This window comes from Cricetulus griseus, chromosome 2, assembly GCF_003668045.3.
Source record: "Cricetulus griseus strain 17A/GY chromosome 2, alternate assembly CriGri-PICRH-1.0, whole genome shotgun sequence".
Taxonomy (NCBI): domain Eukaryota; kingdom Metazoa; phylum Chordata; class Mammalia; order Rodentia; family Cricetidae; genus Cricetulus; species Cricetulus griseus.
This window is the reverse complement of record NC_048595.1, coordinates 58337814-58348797: the sequence shown is the minus strand read 5'-3', so window position 1 is coordinate 58348797 and position 10984 is coordinate 58337814. Positions and strand designations below refer to the sequence as shown.

The following is a 10984-nucleotide window of genomic DNA, read 5'->3' as shown; positions in this document are numbered from 1 at the left end:
TCTTGCTCTATCAACCTCCCAATTACTGACTTTACAGGAATAAGTCACCACATCTGTCTTTATCTCTGTCATTGAAGTGGTAACCCCATTTCTCTCTGTCTACACTTGTAGTTTTATGTTCACATTTTTTAAATTTTAAAATAGATTTTTTTCTCACACTACACATCCTGACAAGTTTCCCCTCCCTCCACTCTTCCTACTCCCCTACATTCACCTCCCCTCTCCCAAAGATCCATTTACGGTTCCTTTCCCTTCAGAAATGAGCAGGCCTCTAAGAGATAACACCCACACAAGACAAAACAGGATACAATAAGACAAGGGAAAAGTCCTCATATCAAGGCTGGACAAGTCAACTGAGAGGAAAAGAATCCCAAGAACAGGCAAAAGTGTCAGAGACACGCCTGCTCCCCTGTAGAGTCCCACAGAAACACCAAGCTAACAGCAATAACATATACATGGAGGACCTGGAGCAAACCTGTGCAGGCCCTGTGCTTGCTGCTTCAGTTTCTGTGAGCCCATTTGAGCCCCGCTTAAGTGATTTGGTGGGTCATGTTCTCCTGGTGTCCTCCATCTGACTCCTACAATCTTTCCTCTCCCTTTTCTAGGTTTTCTGAGCTCATTTGAGATAGCATCTCATTATCTAAGACTGGCCAGAAGCTGTGCATAGTGAGAATGGCTTTGACATTTCCAGTGCTGACCTCTGGAGTGTTGATATTTTAGGTGTGTTCCTGTATACCCAGTTTATAGGGTGCTGGGGTTTGACACTAAAGTTTTCTTTTTCATGCAAGGCAAGCACTTTACCAAGTGAAGTACATTCCCAGTCATAAATACCTACATTTTACAGGTCACGGTAGTTACCTTAATCTTTCCCAAATTGTATTAATTGTTATTCTTATTCTTAAATATATGGGCAAATGAAAATTTTAAAGTAATGTCCATTTAAACACCAATCATTGCTCCAACTCTTTTGCAATTTTTTGTCCTTTCTGTTACGCACAAAGGCAGATAACATGCTTTGAATCACTAATTATTACTGGGAACACAGCTAAGTAGCACTATATGCATCATCTCACTCAGTCATATGGTTGCCATTGGTGGCATATATAATACTTTTACATTTACTTATTGTGTGTGTTTGCATGTTTGTGTGTGTGCACATATGTTTTGGCTCATGTGTGAAGGTCAAAGGACAGCTAGCAGGAGTAAGTTCTCTCCTCCTACAATATGGGTTCCAGGGAATAAACTCAAATTGTTAGGCTTGGCGGTTGAACCATCTCACCCACCCCAGTGATGAGCATAAGTATATCTATTGAACAGATAAAAGGAGAGTTAGAAATCCATGAACTCTCAGGTCTGTCTACCTGCAGCTGGAGCTCATTTTCACACTATTTTTAAGAAGATAAATTAATTAGCAAACTATAAGGTAGAAACTTAGATATTTTAGATTGCTGGAAGGCTGTTTCTGTTTGTTATCTTCCAGAAAAGCTATGGCTTAAACAAACAAAAGAAAAAAAAAGTGCTAGTGAGTTCCCAGTGAAATACATAGAAATGATTGCTCAGATAAAGAACAGAGACTGTCAGTCCACAAAGCCAAGTACTTTATGCAGAAAGATAGTGTTTCAATTGCTTTTAAGAAGATGCCTTCATGTGGAATCTATTGACATCAGCTGATTGTAAACTACATCCAAATAGAATTGCACTGACCGAATTAAATTAATCTTTTCCATTCTGGTCACTTGATAATGGGCAGTAAAATCAAAACAATTAAAGTAAGCTTGCTTCCTTCATGCAAGCATCCCTCTGGTTCACTGAAGAGTAAACACAAAGATCTGAGGAAGAGTCAGTAATGTTGAATTCATTATCTGCCTGGTTACCCGAAACTCGACTGAGCAGCAAGACAATTGTTGTCACCCACACTGTTGACTTCTGGATCAATCGTGGTTTAGGCTGCTGAGTTAGATCTTCAAAAACAGAATGTGAAATAGGCCCTAGGGAGTGAGAAGATATGCTGTCACTTTCCACTAGCATAAAGGATAGAGTGTTAGGCGACACTGTTCTTAAGAGACTCAGATAATGCAGCTGCCCAAAGGGCTTCAGGCTTTGAAGCCGAAGTCACTTTCTTCTCAGTAATGATATTTATTGAAATAAATTCACAATCCCAAGTGCAAGAAATATCTGCAATCTGTGCTTCTGTTGATCTTCCTTTGATTTCGTGTGAGTGGCCATTGTTCTTTGAATCTGATGCATGGTATTGGGGAGGGAAAACAAATTACCTGTGAATCTGAGCCTGTGACTAGAACACAGTAAAATTGCTGATTGACTTGCAAGTTCATTTCCTGATAAAGCAAACAAATACATGGTTGTTATCACTCATCAGGGATATTGAAAAGTTTTATAACATATTTTATTTTGCTTTAAAAATATAATTTTGATTGAGATAGAATTAAATTTCTTTCTCTTTGTCTTCCCTCTACTAGACCTTTCCATGTTTCCTCTTTTCAAACCTTCCACACCCCCTCAAGTTGATAGCCACTTTTCCTTTTATTATTCCTACACACACACACACACACACACACACACACACACAGAGAGAGAGAGAGAGAGAGAGAGAGAGAGAGAGAGAGAGAGAGATGCTGTCTGCTTAGTTCATTTTTGTTTGTATGTATATGGTTTCAGGGATGATTGTTCACTGAGCTCTAGACAGCCAATAAGGGGGCTTATCTTTGGGAGTGGCAGTAACTAATTCTCTTTTCGGGATTCATTAGTTACCTGTTGTTCTTTGTTTAAGAATGGGATTCCAAGTAATTTCCCCACTCCATATTAGCATATCCACTGACATTGTTATTGTTCTTTTCTTGTTTATGCATGCATTTCTAGGAGAGATTGTTTCACAAAAGACTTCCTGGTATTCTAGCTCTTACAATCTTCCTTGATGCTGCCTGAGCAATAGGTACAGATGCATGATGTGTATGTATATGTGTATGTGTATGTGTATGTGTATGTGTATGTGTATGTGTATGTGTATGTGCATGTGCATGTGTCCACTTGGGCTTGTTCTCATGGAAAGGAACATTCACTTTACCAATAAGTAGGAAATACAAATTTCAATAAAAGTTAAAAAAAAGAGAATTTCTTAAGAAACTAAGACCTTTGCTTATTTTGACTTAACAACTTACACCACTAATTAAGAAGAGTTAAAATTTACATGAGTACAAATTATTTGTAACAACAACAAAAATAATAATAACTTATGTGTGTCAATGCACCAACCACACTACTTGTCACCAGCAACTTTGAATTCCATCAAAGACCAGATAGACATACAAAGAATCATTACCAACAACCTAATCCAAGAAGCTTAGAACCACTCAAGAAAACACAAACATGAATAACCAAGAAGTGTGCCTTCTTTAGAAATTAGCACTTCTATAGTAATGTTTTCTGAGGAAAACAACTTAACTAATGTATGAAACCATAAAAATAGCAATTGCAAATATATTCAAGGAACTCAAAGAGGATATGAATGAATCTTGAATGAGAACCATAGAAACAAAGCAAACAGTTGAAAATAATGAAAACAATTCAAGATATTAAAATATATTTATTAAAGAGATAGTCTCCATGAAGAAAACCCAAAATGAAATAAAACTTGAAATGAAAAATTCAGAAAATTAAGCATAAAGATAAGAAGAAAGTACCATCAACAGATTAGATCTGACAGAAGAGAGATTAGATCTTGAAGTAAACCTGGAATGCTATTAAAAAAAAAAACTTTGAATAATGGGTATACAAGAAAGAGAAGAAACCAAGGTAACAAGTACCCAAAATATTTGCAACAAAATCCTAGATGAAAACTTCTCAAATCAAGAAATAAAATATGTGTAAAGATATAAGAGCCATACAGAATACTAAATAGACAGGACTAGAAAAGAAACCATATCCCATAATAACCAAAACACTAAATGTGCAGAACAAAGGAAAGTGACAAGAGAGAAAGACCAAGTCACATATAAAGAAATGCAAGCCTAACAGAGTAACACCTGATTTTACAATGGAATCTTTGCAATCCAGAAGGGCCTGAACTAATGTTCAACAAATTCTAAAAGATCACACACAGATGGTAATCCAAGATACCCTACCCAACAAAGCTATCAGTCATAATCTAAGGAGAAAGAAAAATTTCCATTATAAACACAGATTTAAGAATTTATGCCTACAAAGATCACTCTACAGAGGATACTAGAAGCAATGGCTCACTCTGAGTAGAAGATTAAATAGTTTAATGTCAACTTAATACAAGCTAGAATTATCTGAGAACGGAATCCTCAACCGAGAAAAGGCCTCCATAAGATTGGGCTGTAGACAAGTATTTTCTTAATTAGTGATTGATGTGGTATGGCTGAGTTCACTGTGGATGGAACCACTGCTGGGCTGTTGGTCCTGGGTTCTATAAGAAAGCAGGCTGAGCAAGTCAGAGGGAAGAAGCCAGTAAGCAGAATTCCTCCATGGATTTTATATCAGCTCCTGCCTCTAGGTTCCTGCCCTGTATGAGTTCCTGTCCTGACTTACTTTGATGATGAATTGTGATGTAGAAGCATAAACCAAATAAGCTTTTCTTCCCCAAGTTTGGTCATGCTGTTTCACCACAGCAGAAGTAACCCTGATTAAGACAAGAGGGTATAAGGAGTTTATAATCTCAGAAGATCTAATTTAAGTAGGTTTAATAAAACAACCACACAGCAACAAAGTAACAGAAATTTATAAACATTATTTAATAATAACTCAACATTAAATTCATAAATAAAAAGATTGGATTAGAGAACAGGATAAATTTTATTTGCCTCCTCTAACAAAGACATCTCACCATAAACAACAGACACCTAAGCTTAAAGGATGAGCAAACCAATGAAGAAACAATCAAGCGCAACTATTCTACTATCTGAGAAGATAAATCTCAAACCAAAACCAATCAGAAGATGTACTTATTAAAAATCCATAGAGAAGATATTAATATTATAAGCATTTATTAATCAAGCACATTGTTACCAAGTTTCTCAAAAGACATTTTATCAGGCATAAAAATCATGAATTCATCCCACCACAGTGATAATAACAAAACTCAATAATCCATTCTCACCAATAGACATTCCCCCCACAAAAGCTAAATAGAGAACATCTGAAGATAAATGACATTATAAGTCAAATGTATCAAACATATCTATAGAACATTCTACCAAAACACTAATTTAATCATCTCTAAAAATACCTTCAAAATTGGCCACATATTAGTACACAAAGTAAGTCTCAACAGGTTTAAGAAAACTGAAATCCCATAATGCATGATGAAAAGTTAGATACCAATCATAACAGAAATTGCAGGAAGTATACAAATTTAAAAGCTCCTAAAGCTGAACAAAATGAAACATAACATATCAAAGTTTATGTGACAAAATGAAGACAGCCCTTAGAGGAAAGTTTATAGCAGTAACTGGAAAGATGAGTTGGAGAGATAGCTCAATGTTTAGGAGCACTTGCTGCTTTTACGATGGATCTGAGTTCAGGTTTCAGCAACTACATGTTGGTTTATAACCTGTAACTTCAGTTTCATGGATCCAGTGCCCTCTTCTGGCCTCTGGAGTCACCAGACATACATGCAGTATACTTACACATTCACAGGTAAAATACATATATACTCTTATTTTCACAAAATAAAAATAATACCTGTACCAATTCATTCGAGGGTACCACCTACTTTCTCTTCTAAGAGGTTCAGTGTGGCTGGATTTATGTTGAGGTCTTTGATCCATTTCGAGTTACTTAAGTTTTGTGCATGATGATATGCATGGATCTATCGGCAGTCTTCTACATGTTTGAATCCAGTTATGCCAACACCATTTGTTGAAGATGCTTTCTTTTTTCCATTGCATAATTTTAGCTTCTTTGTCAAAAATCAGATGTTTGTAGGTGTGTGGGTTAATATCAGGTTTTCAATTAGATTCCATTGGTCTACCTGTCTATTTTTGTGCCAATACCAAGCTGTTTTCAGGACTATAGTTCTATAACAGAGCTTGAAGTCAGGGACTGTGATGCCTCCGGGCATTCCATTATTGTACAGAGTTGTTTTGGCTATCCTGGGTCTTTTGTTTTTCCATATAAAGTTGAGAATTGTTCTTTCAAGGTCTGTGAAGAATTGTGCTGGGATTTCTATGGGTATTGCATTGAATCTTTAGATTGCTTTTGGCAAGATTGTTATTTTTACTATATTGATCCTACTTATCCAAGAGCATGAGAGATCTTTCCATTTTCTGGTATCTTCATTAATTTCTTTCTGTAAAGACTCAATGTTCTTGCAATGTTCACTTGTTTGGTAAGCATTATCCTAAGGTATTTTATGTTGTTTGTGGCAATTGTAAAGGTCGATGTTTCTCTGATTTCTTTCACAGCCAATTTATTGTCTGTATATAGTAGGTCTACTGATTTTTTTTTTGAGTTAATTTTGTATCCTACCACTTTGTTAAAGGTGTTTATCAGCTGTAAGAGTTCCCTGGTAGAGTTTTTCCGGGTCGCTTATGTAAACTATCAGATCGTCTGCAAATAGTGAAAATTTAACTTATTCTTTTCCAATTTGTATCCCCTTGATTTCCTTTTGTTGTCTACAAAAGATCACTTCCTCAACATTACACCAGTAGCGCAGACACTGAAATGGATAATTAATAAGTGGGACCTCCTGAAACTGAGAAGCTTTTGTAAGGCAAAGGACACAGTCAACAAAACAAAACAGCATCCCACAGAATGGGAAAAGATATTCACCAACCCCACATCTGACAGAAGGCTGATCTTCAAAATTTACAAAGAATTCAAGAAGCTAGTTTCCAAAACACCCACTAATCCAATTAAAAAGTGGTGTACAGAACCAAATAGAGAATTCTCAATAGAAGAATCCAAAATGGCTGAAAGACACATAAGAAAGTGCTCAACATCCTTAGCCATCAGGGAAATGCAAATCAAAATAACTCGAAGATACCATCTTACACCTGTCAGAATGGCTAAATCAAGAACAACTATAACAGTTTATGCTGGAGAGTATGTGGAGAAAGGGGAACACTCCTCCACTGCTGGTGGGAGTGCCAACTCCTACAGCCACTTTGGAAATCAGTATGGCAGTTCCTCAGGAAAATGGGAATCAGTCTACCACAAGATCCAGCAATTCTACTTTTAGCCATATACCCAAAAGATGCACATTCATACAACTAGGACATCTGCTCAATCATGTTCATAGCAGCATTATTTGTAATAGGCAGAAACTAGAAGCAACCTAGATGCCCCTCATCTGAAGAGTGGATACAGAAAATGTGGTACATTTACACAATGGAGTACTAATGAGCAGAAAAAAAAAACCCAAAACAATGAAATCTTGTAATTTGCAGACAAATGGACGAAACTACAAGAAACCATCCTGAGTGAGGTAACACAGTCACAAAAAGACAAACATGGTATGTACTCACTCATATATGGTTTTTAGACAGAGCAAAGGATTACCAGCCTACAGCCTGAGAAGCTAGGAAACAAGGAGGACCCTAAGAGAGACATGCATGATCCCTTGGAGAAGAGGAAAGGGACAAGATCTCCTTAGCTAATTGGGAGTATGGTGGGAGGGGAGAGGGAGCTAGAAGAAAGAGAGGGGGAGAACTGGAGGGGAGGGAGAATATGAGAGAGCAGGAAGATTAATCAGGGAAGAACTGAGAAGAGCCCTAAAAGAAATACTACAATAGAGAGAGCCATTATAGGTTTAAAGAGAATTCTGGCACTGGGGAAATGTCCAGAGATCTACAAGGTCCCCCGGAACTAACAATCTAAGCAAAGGTTGAGAGGCTACCTTAAATGCCCTTCTCTGATAATTACATTGATGACTACCTTATATGTCATCCTAGAGCCTTCATCCAGTAGCTGATGGAAACAGAGGTAGACACCCACAGCTAAAGACTGAGCTGAAGTCTGGAATCCAGTTGCAGAGAGGGAGGAGTGATGAGCAAAGGAGTCAAGACCAGGCTGAAATCCACAGAAACAGCTGACCTGAACAAGGGATTGCTCATGGACCCCAGAATGATAGCTGGGAAACCAGCATAGGACTGTTCCAGACCCCCCGATCGAGGATGTTAGTTTGGAGGTCTGGGCAATCTATGAGGCCTTTGGTAGTGAATCGGTATTGATGGATAGTATAGAAATTTAATTTGTAAGCCCTCTCCATATGGAGGGATACTATCTCAGCCTAGGTCTAGGTCTAGGCCCTCCTCCAAATGATATGACAGACTTTGAAGATCCCCAATAGAAGGCCTTACCCTCCCTGGGTTTCAGAAAGGGGTTGGGATTGGGGGTTGGGGGGAACAGGGGAGGAGGAGAAGATGGGAGGGAGAGGGAACTTCGCTTGACATGTAAAAGAAGCTTGTTTCTAATAAAAAGAAAAACATAAAAATAAATAAAAATTAAAAATTTTAGAAAATAACTGGAGATATCTCATATTAATAATTTAATGTTACACCTTTGAATAGTCTTTGAGCAAACAAGAACATGCAAAACCAAAGAGTGGATTGAAGAGGTAATGGTAGCCATGTTGAAAGAAATGAAAAAGAAACGTCAAAACAATACAATGAATCAATGAAATATGCAGATAATTCTTTGAAGGGATTGTCAAGAATGGCAAACCTTTAACCAAACTAACAAAAAGGAAGACCAGTATTGATAAAATCATAGATACAAAAGTGAAACATTACAATAGATACTGGAAAAAGTGACTTATAATGACAGATTTTAAAGGTGCTCTGAAAGAAATAGTTAAGATGTGTGGGCTTTAACTAGGTAGAGTGAGAGAGGGTAATACTAAATGAGATAGAGAGAGAAGAAACAAATAATGCTTAATGTTTTTGAAAATTATTAAGAAATCAATTTATGCTTACCTAAAATTGCATATAATATATAAATATATGTATACATATATAGAATAAATGAAGTTAATGACACTTGTAGTGATAATGCTCCCCTTAAGAGCCATAGACTATCTAACAAATTACAACACAAGACATGAAAAAGATTTTGAGTTGTTTTTCAGAAGCATTTAAAGGACTCCAAAAATAACATACGCTATTACTATTAACCTTGGTTTCTTTGCAAACTAGAAGGTAAAAACCCATCACTAAAGATACCACCTACTTCAGACATAGAAGTTAGGAAAATCAAATCTGTTTTGACCCTAAAACATCTTCCCTGAAGACTCGATTTTGTATTATCAGAATGTGCTATGTAAGTTACCAAGAGAGAAAAGCAACTGATATACCATCCTAGATTCCTCATCCAGTGGCTGATGGAAACAGAGGCAGACACCTACAGCTAAACATTGAGCTGAACTCTGGAAGGGAGGCCAACTCTGATGTCTGGGAGGCCAGCACAGGACTGATCCAAACCCCTGAACATGGATGTCAATGAGGAGGCCTCGACACTCTATGGGGCCCCTGGTAGTGGATCAGTATTTATCCCTGGCATAAGAAGGGACTTTGGGAGCCCATCCCACATGGAGGGATACTCTCTCAGCCTGGACACATGGGGGAGGGCCTAGACCCTGCCCAGGATGATATGACAGACTTTGGGGAACTCCCATGGATGGCCTTACCCTCCCTGGGGAGCAGATGTGGAATGAGGTGGGGGACTGGGGGAGGCTGGGGGAGGGGAGGGAGAGGGAGAAGGGATTGACATGTGAACCATCCTTGTTTCGAATTTGAACTAATAAAAAATAATCTCTTGGGGAAAACATTGTCTCACCCAGCTATGAGGTTGATGAACTACAACAATGGCCAGCATGGCAAGACATCCTCAAAGTGCACCCTTGGTAGCACTTATATCCTGGGTGAAACCAACAGCAGTATATTTGGAATTAAGGACCACACAATAAGAGTGAATTAGCTCCTTTTAATGTAAACTTAGCCAACTACCCATGGTAAATGTCCTAGAGTAGAACATATTACTTCCACTTTCTTAAACCATATAATTTCTAGCAGAAGTCTAAATTCTTATCTTGATACTGACAGATAATTTTAGCTCTCACCCTCCTGTCAGCAGTCAGAGACCATTACAAAAAGCCTCAACTTGTTAAAATTCAAAGACCAATTTACCATGGGGTCCTATTTTAGTTTGAGTTTCAATTACTATGATACAACACGAAAACCAGAGAAAACTTGGTGAGGGAAGGGTTTATCTCAGTTCAAACTCCACATCACAGACCATTATTTAAGGAAGTAAGGCAAAGATTCAAGGAAGGAATTTGGAGACAGAAACTGAAACAGAAATCATGGAGAAAAGATGCTTACTGGCTTGCTCATAGCTTGTTCAGTCTACTCTTATACTATCTAGCAGAACCACCTAACCAGGCATGGTACTTTCAACTATAGGATGCATCCTTCTGCATCAATCAAGAAAATGTATCACGGACATGCTTTTTGGTGCATCCTATGGATATATTTTCTTAATTGAAGTTACGTTTATTTTACATGACTTTAGAATATATTAAATTGACACAAAAACTAGCTATGACAGGTGTCTAGCCCCAATTGATACATCTGTAAGAAACCTCCTATAATTAGGGCTAAGGGCACATCACTGAAGATGGGACAAAAATATTGTAAGAACAAGAGGACTAGGATTTCTTATGTGACATTGTGTCTTTTGTATATGACAAGGAAGCTATACCCATAAAACATCAGCCCAAACAAGACTTGAGCTGTGACACGTGTCAAACCAACATGGATTCGAGAACTCTTACATGGCTCCATCCCTAGAAGAAGAGCTATAGTTAGTTACTATCAGCAGAGAGAGAGGCAGAATCAGTCTTTCCCATTGATAAAGCCTGTATGTAACTGACTATCCAAAACCAAGTGGCCAGCCATAAAAATATATACATATGAACAACATCAAATGGACTCAGGAGATTGTATTT

General features: G+C 37.7%; 1 long non-coding RNA gene across 1 annotated transcript in view; it reads left to right on the top strand.

Annotated features, from left to right (window-relative positions):
- The window catches only part of LOC113833997, a 41793-nt gene that overhangs the window by 6772 nt on the left and 24037 nt on the right, over positions 1-10984 (top strand). The gene's annotated exons all lie outside the window — the stretch shown is intronic.